This window comes from Brienomyrus brachyistius, chromosome 5, assembly GCF_023856365.1.
Source record: "Brienomyrus brachyistius isolate T26 chromosome 5, BBRACH_0.4, whole genome shotgun sequence".
Classification (NCBI taxonomy): Eukaryota; Metazoa; Chordata; class Actinopteri; order Osteoglossiformes; family Mormyridae; genus Brienomyrus; species Brienomyrus brachyistius.
This window is the reverse complement of record NC_064537.1, coordinates 25,089,231-25,096,944: the sequence shown is the minus strand read 5'-3', so window position 1 is coordinate 25,096,944 and position 7,714 is coordinate 25,089,231.

Here is a 7,714-nt window from a genome sequence, read left to right as displayed (position 1 = left end):
GACACAGTGCCTCCATCCACTCAGAATACTCTCTGCCCTGTTGGCTGTACAAACCAGCAGGTCCCAGGTCACTGCATGCCTGTCTGTGTGACAACTTGTTTCAATTAATTCACACAAGGGTGTAATTGGGAGTGACAAAAAATACTTTTTTTTTTGCTTTATATTGAACACAGATGTATGAAGGAATGGCTTCATTGTGTCTGATAAAAATATACTGCTGGCCACTGCCGGTGTCATTTTGGACACTTCATATGTTAAAATAAAAGCACCAAAGCCATTCAGTATGAAAGGTAACCTGTCCTGTAAAACAGATGTTAGGTCATAGTCGTGGGGGATTTAATTTCTTAAAAATTGTTTGCACATTAGGCATTTGAAGTATCTTGCCATAGTTACTCATATCATCAGCTCTCCTGAGAGGAGTGTATATTAACTGGAACACCTGTGATGACAAGCACGGCTGACAGGTTTGTTGGGTAAACCCTTATCCCCCTCGACTGCTCTTGGTACCAGTTCTGTCTCTCCCGTCTTCTCCCCTCCCTTAATTCCCTTTTTTTCTGCATTTGCTGAGCCGCTATCCTCCTGAATCGTGGATATTTTTACCACATCCACTGGCTCGCTTGTCACCTGGCTCCTCGGCCACACTCATTTTCTAGTGGTCTGTGAAACATATGCAGGTCGGCTCACCTTTAAGGAAGGGCCCCGCGAAACATGACTTCCAGCACACAGTGGAGCTAATTAAGTCGCAGTGTTGGAGGGCTGAGGCTCCCCTGCAAACAGGGCAGCCGCTGCACAATCTTGCTCTCAGGGCGCCGGCCTCCCACGAGACCTCGGGAGGTCAATGCTGCCTCACCCATGATCCACAGTGTATGATCCATGGGATTTATGCATCATTCAGCTGCTTTCTGGCAGAAATCATAATAATACAGGAAAAAAAAATCACACGTAGAATGGAAAATTCACGGCCAAATACATGCAGGTACGACTTTCAGGTTTTACAGATTTATAAAAAATTGCTCTTTCGTCTTGGTGTCTCGACACGGCCGTCGATGTCCTCCTTGGACCTGTCTGTGCTGGCATTCAGAGCATGCGTTGAGGGTGGGGTTTCACATCCTCACAACCAAGCTGCAAATGTTAAACACATTTGTGTTTTTTTCCCCCACTTGCTGCGAAATTCCGCTGAACAGTGATTTCACACTTCATGTATGTTATTACTTTTTGACATATGTAAATTAGTTCCTGAAGCCCAAGAAGATGTGCTGTCTAGACACACAAACGCATTTGAATTCTGATACCTGACGTATATTTGTCATGGTTCGCTGTTTAACACTCACTTAGCATTGAATATTTATTGAAGTAAAGAAAAAAATTGTAGTAGTGGATCATACATTGCACTGTCCTCTATATTCATGAAGTAGACTGTACCGGAAATGCGGGCTACCCTAAGGGCAGATATTGTTAAACACTACAAAGGAGAATCATTGTCTTGGAATCAGCTCATAAAATCCCTGTATGGAGGTCATCACCTGTTTGTCAACTGAAGACCCCCCCACCACACACACACACACACACACACACACACACACACAAGAACATCGCAAAAAGGTAGATGCTTTTATTCTGGTAATGTCTAGTCACGTTCTAAGGTGCACCTTATCCAGAACTGTCATAAGTGCCCATTGTGAATTTGACAATAAAAAGGACCCTATTCTGTTTCATAAAAGAATATCTCACAACTCATTCATTCGAATAATAATGTAAATACCACAATGTGGCATCAGTTTAATTTATGTCTCCGATGACCTCCGGTATATTTCTGTTAGATGAAGTATGCAGTCATTGCAGGTTCATACTGTTAACTCTGCAGCAATTAATGACAGCATTTATAAGTTTCATTGTTTTGTTGGAACTCTGCAATAACAATTAAAATGCTAATTTTCATTTGTTCCAACTGAATATATAGGATACTGCAAAATGACTCATTTAATCAAATCAACGTTATTTCTATTCATATATTTGAAGTGAGATATCTAACTTTTATTTAAATTGGCGTCTTATATCTGGTAATATAACAACAGCGTTATTTAATCCTGATAAAATGGCACAAAGACACGTTTCATTGAACTGAACGTGTTCATTCCCCAGTTGAAATGATCAGAACCTACATAATGCCAACCTGGCAAACAGGGTGTGTCTGATCATTCAAATCCTGAGAACAATGTAACAATTATATGAAAAAAACCAAATGCACAACGAGACAACAACACAGGGGTATAAGAACTCACAAAGGTAGAAGGGCTAACAACTAGATAGCTTGTACTTGGTTAGATGGACAGTCATTCATCTGAAGTGCATGGTTAGTTAAAAAAAAAGAGACAAGCCATTAGCCTCAATCCCACGTCCACTTTTTCTTGCCCAAGGCACCACTACACCTCATATGAAACTAATGGCACAGAATAGACCAGTTTCTAGTCTTGACACAAATCACATATCCACCAGGGCTCTGCTGCTCTTTCCGGAACCATCCGCTGTGTGAGGGAGACTCTGGTCGAACAAGGAGCACAACACACTTCTGCTTCAGTTTTTTTTCTTAGCATCACAGAAATAAAAACCCTGTAACCCTGTCAGCATTCAAGACCTATGAGATATACGAGCAGAAAAAGCATCAACTGACAAATACAAGGATTGTTAGCGGCTCTGCGTTGAAAAGGCAGACAATTATTTCTTACAAAACTGTGGCAAAGACTCACATATAATGAAAAACAGAAGCTCTCAAACTGCAGTAACAAAGCTAATACAGTAAAAGGCGTAAATCAAGAATGAACTGAATTATGAAAAAGGTCATAAATTAAAACTAATTAAATAAATAAATTCGACGTCTTCACCTAGGTAGAACTTACCTGTTTAAAAATATTTTTTCACCCCACCCAGCTGTCCCAGAATAGTTTGTACATTGCACTGATAAGATCTCATTACAATTATTCTCACATGATGCAAAAACTCTACAAACGTAACATAAGATACATTATGGTCATAACAGTGGTTTTGGCATAAATTTCCAGGTTTTATATCCATAGCTTATAAAAATTTAAGCAGATCAGCTACAAAGGACTATAAAGGCCAGAAATGTCAGCTCCTGATTGGGTACTTTCACCAAACTGTGATCAACATATAATGGAAGTTTAAAATGAAATAGCACTGTAATGCTTAGGTAATTACAATCAATTGACTGTTGGCAGTGATGTAAGTTCACTGAAATGTTTCAGACGCTTTGTAGAAAAAAAAACTAAAGTTTGACCATGTGACTATTACGACAGGAAAAATAACATAATAAATTAATTGTTTATCATTCAAATCAGTGTTTGTTTCATTCTATATGATTACCACGACCACTTCCACAAACATAAATGTTTATTTAGTTTTTCTTTCAGAATAGTTGCATTGGAATTTTCATGTTTACCTCAGCAGGCTATACGATGTGATGTCGACATTAATGTTCAAGATTAACATTCATTTTTGAAAGATTGAATCATCATCAGCATTCTAAACCACATTGACCAAACTGCATTCAATCCACACCCAATCAAAAGCGAATCTTTTACATCAGGTAGTACATAATTGGTGTCCCTGAACAAAATTGCCATTATGTTGTGATTCATGATGGACAACACTGAAAACAGGTGTTTCCGGGTCTATCGCTCACTTCACACATTTAAGAAAATAAACGACTGAACAATCCAATGCAATGAACAGGGGGAAAACAGCAGATGTGAATTCTGGCACAGTTTATGAGAATAGGATTAAAAATCTCAAAACGCCCTGGGTATTTAAGCATGTGAAAATCACAGAAGGATTTGTTACTGAGAAAAACACGTCAAATCATGAGTCTACAAATCAACATGGACAGGGGTCTAGAATTTCTTCCCTTTGCAATTTAAATTCCTCATGACAAATGCAGTCGGACACGCGTGGAAACAGGCCACTTTTCATTAACGGCCCCGATCGCTATACCTGCTGTCGTGCATCCGTAGCCTCCATCATGGCAGAGCTGGGAGGTGGAGGTGATGCGTGTCACTGGCAGGGTGTACGTGCAGCGTTCTCTCGCTTTTTAAGTGTAAACAGGCTTTTAGTGCCCCCTCCAAAAACGGCACATGTTTCCTTTTTATTGTGGAGAGTTGAGGTGGAGAATTTGGATAAATGGAAACATATGAGAAATAAAAGTCGGAATTCCCTGTGGATGCTCCTCATTTTTATGCATGGATTCTAAGAGTAATAGCATCATGAATCAGAACACCCTCTAGGATAACGGTATCCATGATCAAAAGGTTACCTTAAAATATAAAACTTCTAATTTTATTAAAGTTTATCAAAAATTTCATTTTACAGAAATACACAACAGGGATGTTTCCCATCCCTGTACTCCCCATTTTCCCCTCCTCACTATATAGGAGGATTTTGATGTTTGAACTAGATGGGGGGCGTGGGGCAAAATAAAGCTTGCTTTCCTTATGTGTTAACGAATGTATCTGATGCACACATAACCTATTATTTAGTCTACAGTGCCTACCTATAGCAGGGCTGCCCGCACGTTTTCAGCTTGGGAGCTACTTTTAAATTGAGCAGGTCAAGAAGATCTACATATATATATATATATATATATATATATATATATATATATATACACACATTACTGTGCAAAAGTCTTAGGCAGGCAAAGAAAATGATGTTCAGATTATCCTCGTGTTGGTGTAAAACTATAATATTATGCCTGTCAAAGTGTGTCAGCTTAGCCATTTCAGAACCTCTGCTAAAATCATCCTAGTATTTGTAGCGACCGTCCAGTGCAGCCATGTATTTTTTGACTTGGCCACTAGCACACCTCACACAGCTAGTCAATCTGTCACCGACTTTTTAAACCAATATATTTAATTATTTAATTGAGCTGTTGGTGTTGTGTTACTCTTAATTTGCACATGTTCTAATGATAAATTGTGTTTTTTGTTCTAAGCCAAAGTACACTTACTACCCAGATAAACAGCTTTAAACATTTTGTTGGACTGCCTAAGACTTTTGCACAGTACTGTATATCCATCCATCCATCCATCCATCCATCCATTTTCCAAACCACTTATCCTACTGGGTCGCGGGGAGTCCGGAGCCTATCCCAGAAGCAATGGGCACGAGGCAGGGAACAACCCAGGATGGGGGGCCAGCCCATCACATATATATATATGTGTGTGTGTGTGTGTGCGTGTGTGTGTGTGTGTGTGTGTGTGTGTGTACACAATATAGACACATACATAGAAACACACTGATTATACTTTATATATTCCGCTATACCGTAGTACATGTTGACGAACCTTGCATCACTGCATGATCCCTCACAGCACAGTACAATTCAATATATTCACGGTTTTTTACTTTGTCCGGCTCCCCCACTCATTTTTTATATGCCTTTTTTAGCATATACAAATTGGGAGGCTAGCTGGGACACTTTCATTGCTTCCTGGAGTTTTAAGCAAAAGCGAACTGGTCACCCGTCACGTCAATCAAGTGGCGAATGCCGAAGGGGTTGACAGATGATAGAGGCTAACATTGTAAAACGTTTTTTTGAATGTCACGTGATCTACCTGCTCTACCTTTGCAATCTACTGGTCGGTCACGATGGACGTATTGGCCTGTAGGGTACCAACAAACCACAAAGTGCAAAGTGCCAACCTCCGACATGGTCTTGCCAAATAATTGCAATTTCAACTCAGGCAACTAGGGGGAGAACTTCCCTCCCACCACCACCCCAAACTCATATTCCAAAAACATACAGGTAGATTAACGGATGAATCTGAACTGACGTGAGAATGTCAGTGTGTGTCTCACGCAACAGACTGGCATCCCATCCAGCATTATGCCTTGCAGTTTTTCAGACTTTAAGTTTACTGTGACCCTCTGCTGGGAACGTGGTTTGAAAGATGGATGGATTGATGGATGAAAAATGGAGCAGCAGTTTTATATTAAAGAACATCCAATTACTGGCTATCTAGTGTTTCAGGTAAATTATCACCTCAGCATGCCTCAGAGGTTGCAATACATATATTCCCACCCACCGTGTTAAACAGTTATAATGACTGTCATATAGGACAGTATCTTGCAATCACACAGTTCAAATTATGCCTGGAAGGACTGATATTAGTTGCCACTCATTTTCAAAATGTTTATTTATGTCACAATTCAGCGATTTGACATTCAAAGCTGAGCCTCTGCATTTCCTTAATGATAATTGACTTCTTTGTCTGAGTTTTGTCCTTATCACATAGCTGCTCGTAATTATCAGAAAATGTATTTAGTATCTGGGGAGCTGTAATCTACTTCTCTAATGAGTCATGGTGGCATTATAAACAGCAGAGGCTTTGTAAGTGAGGATAATTTTAAGTGTATCCACTCAACTTCAGATTTCAAGGACAGTTTAGGCATCTGTTTCCTTTCACCTTCTGTTTTTTTGTCCCTATGCTAAAAATGAATTGTGCACCATTTTGTTTCACATGATTGCACCCCCTTCGATATCCAATGAAGGATCTTCATCCTGCCTTTATTTTTCGGATGATACCTTCAGTGTTCCTCATTAAGGATGGCGGTTACAGGGCGCCCTCGGACACAGCGTGTCAGTGGTAAAGGGGGCTGTCAGAATGAGCTTATGTCTAACAGCCAGGATGAGCACCAAATTGCTGACACCTGAGGCAGATTTTCCCGTTAATGAAATAAGTGAAATTTATTGCTGTTTAACACCAACTTCAGGCTTCTGAATGTAGGTCTCTTTTTTACTTCCATCCATCCATTTTCCAAACCTCTTATCCTACTGGGTCGCGGGGGGTCCGGAGCCTATACCGGAAGCAATGGGCATGAGGCAGGGAACAACCCAGGATTGGGGGCCAGCCCATCGCAGGGCACACTCACACACCATTCACTCACACATGCACACCTATGGGCAATTTAGCAACTCCAATTAGCCTCAGCATGTTTTTGGACTGTGGGGGGAAACCGGAGTACCTGGAGGAAACCCCACAACAACATGGGGAGAACATGCAAACTCCACACACACGTGACCCAGGCGGAGACTCAAATCCGGGTCCCAGAGGTGTGAGGCAACAGTGCTAACCACTGCGCCACCATGCCGCCCCCCCGACATTACATTTCAGTTAAAATATTTTAGTTCAAGACAATCGGGTATGCAGTAAATGAGCACATGAGAATAAGTGTACAATATAATAATTTATATTTATACATTATCAAATATATCACTGCATGATTAGCTACAGCTTATGTAATAATCTGTCTCAAAACAAAAGGCATATGTACCGCAGAAAACAGTCGTTAATCATTACCATATATCTTGTAGTCAAGACAGTGAATTTACATAATAAACACTCAGTTAATATACGCAAAAATGATCCATTAACATAACGGAGATTGTGTTTGCAGTTATTTCAAGAAAAAAACATCTAATGTAAGAATGTCTGAAATATTATTGTGGTTAAATATCTAATAATCACAGCCTTAATTATATTCACAACATGGCTGTTCTGTGTTTTTCTTTCATTTCAGCCAAGCAGGCAAGCAGAACGGACACACTTGTTTTATTATTTCTATTCATTTCGGTTATTTTTGACTTTCTTGTTTATCTATATATTCTGTTTTTGCTGATGCACTGTAAATTAAACTGCAG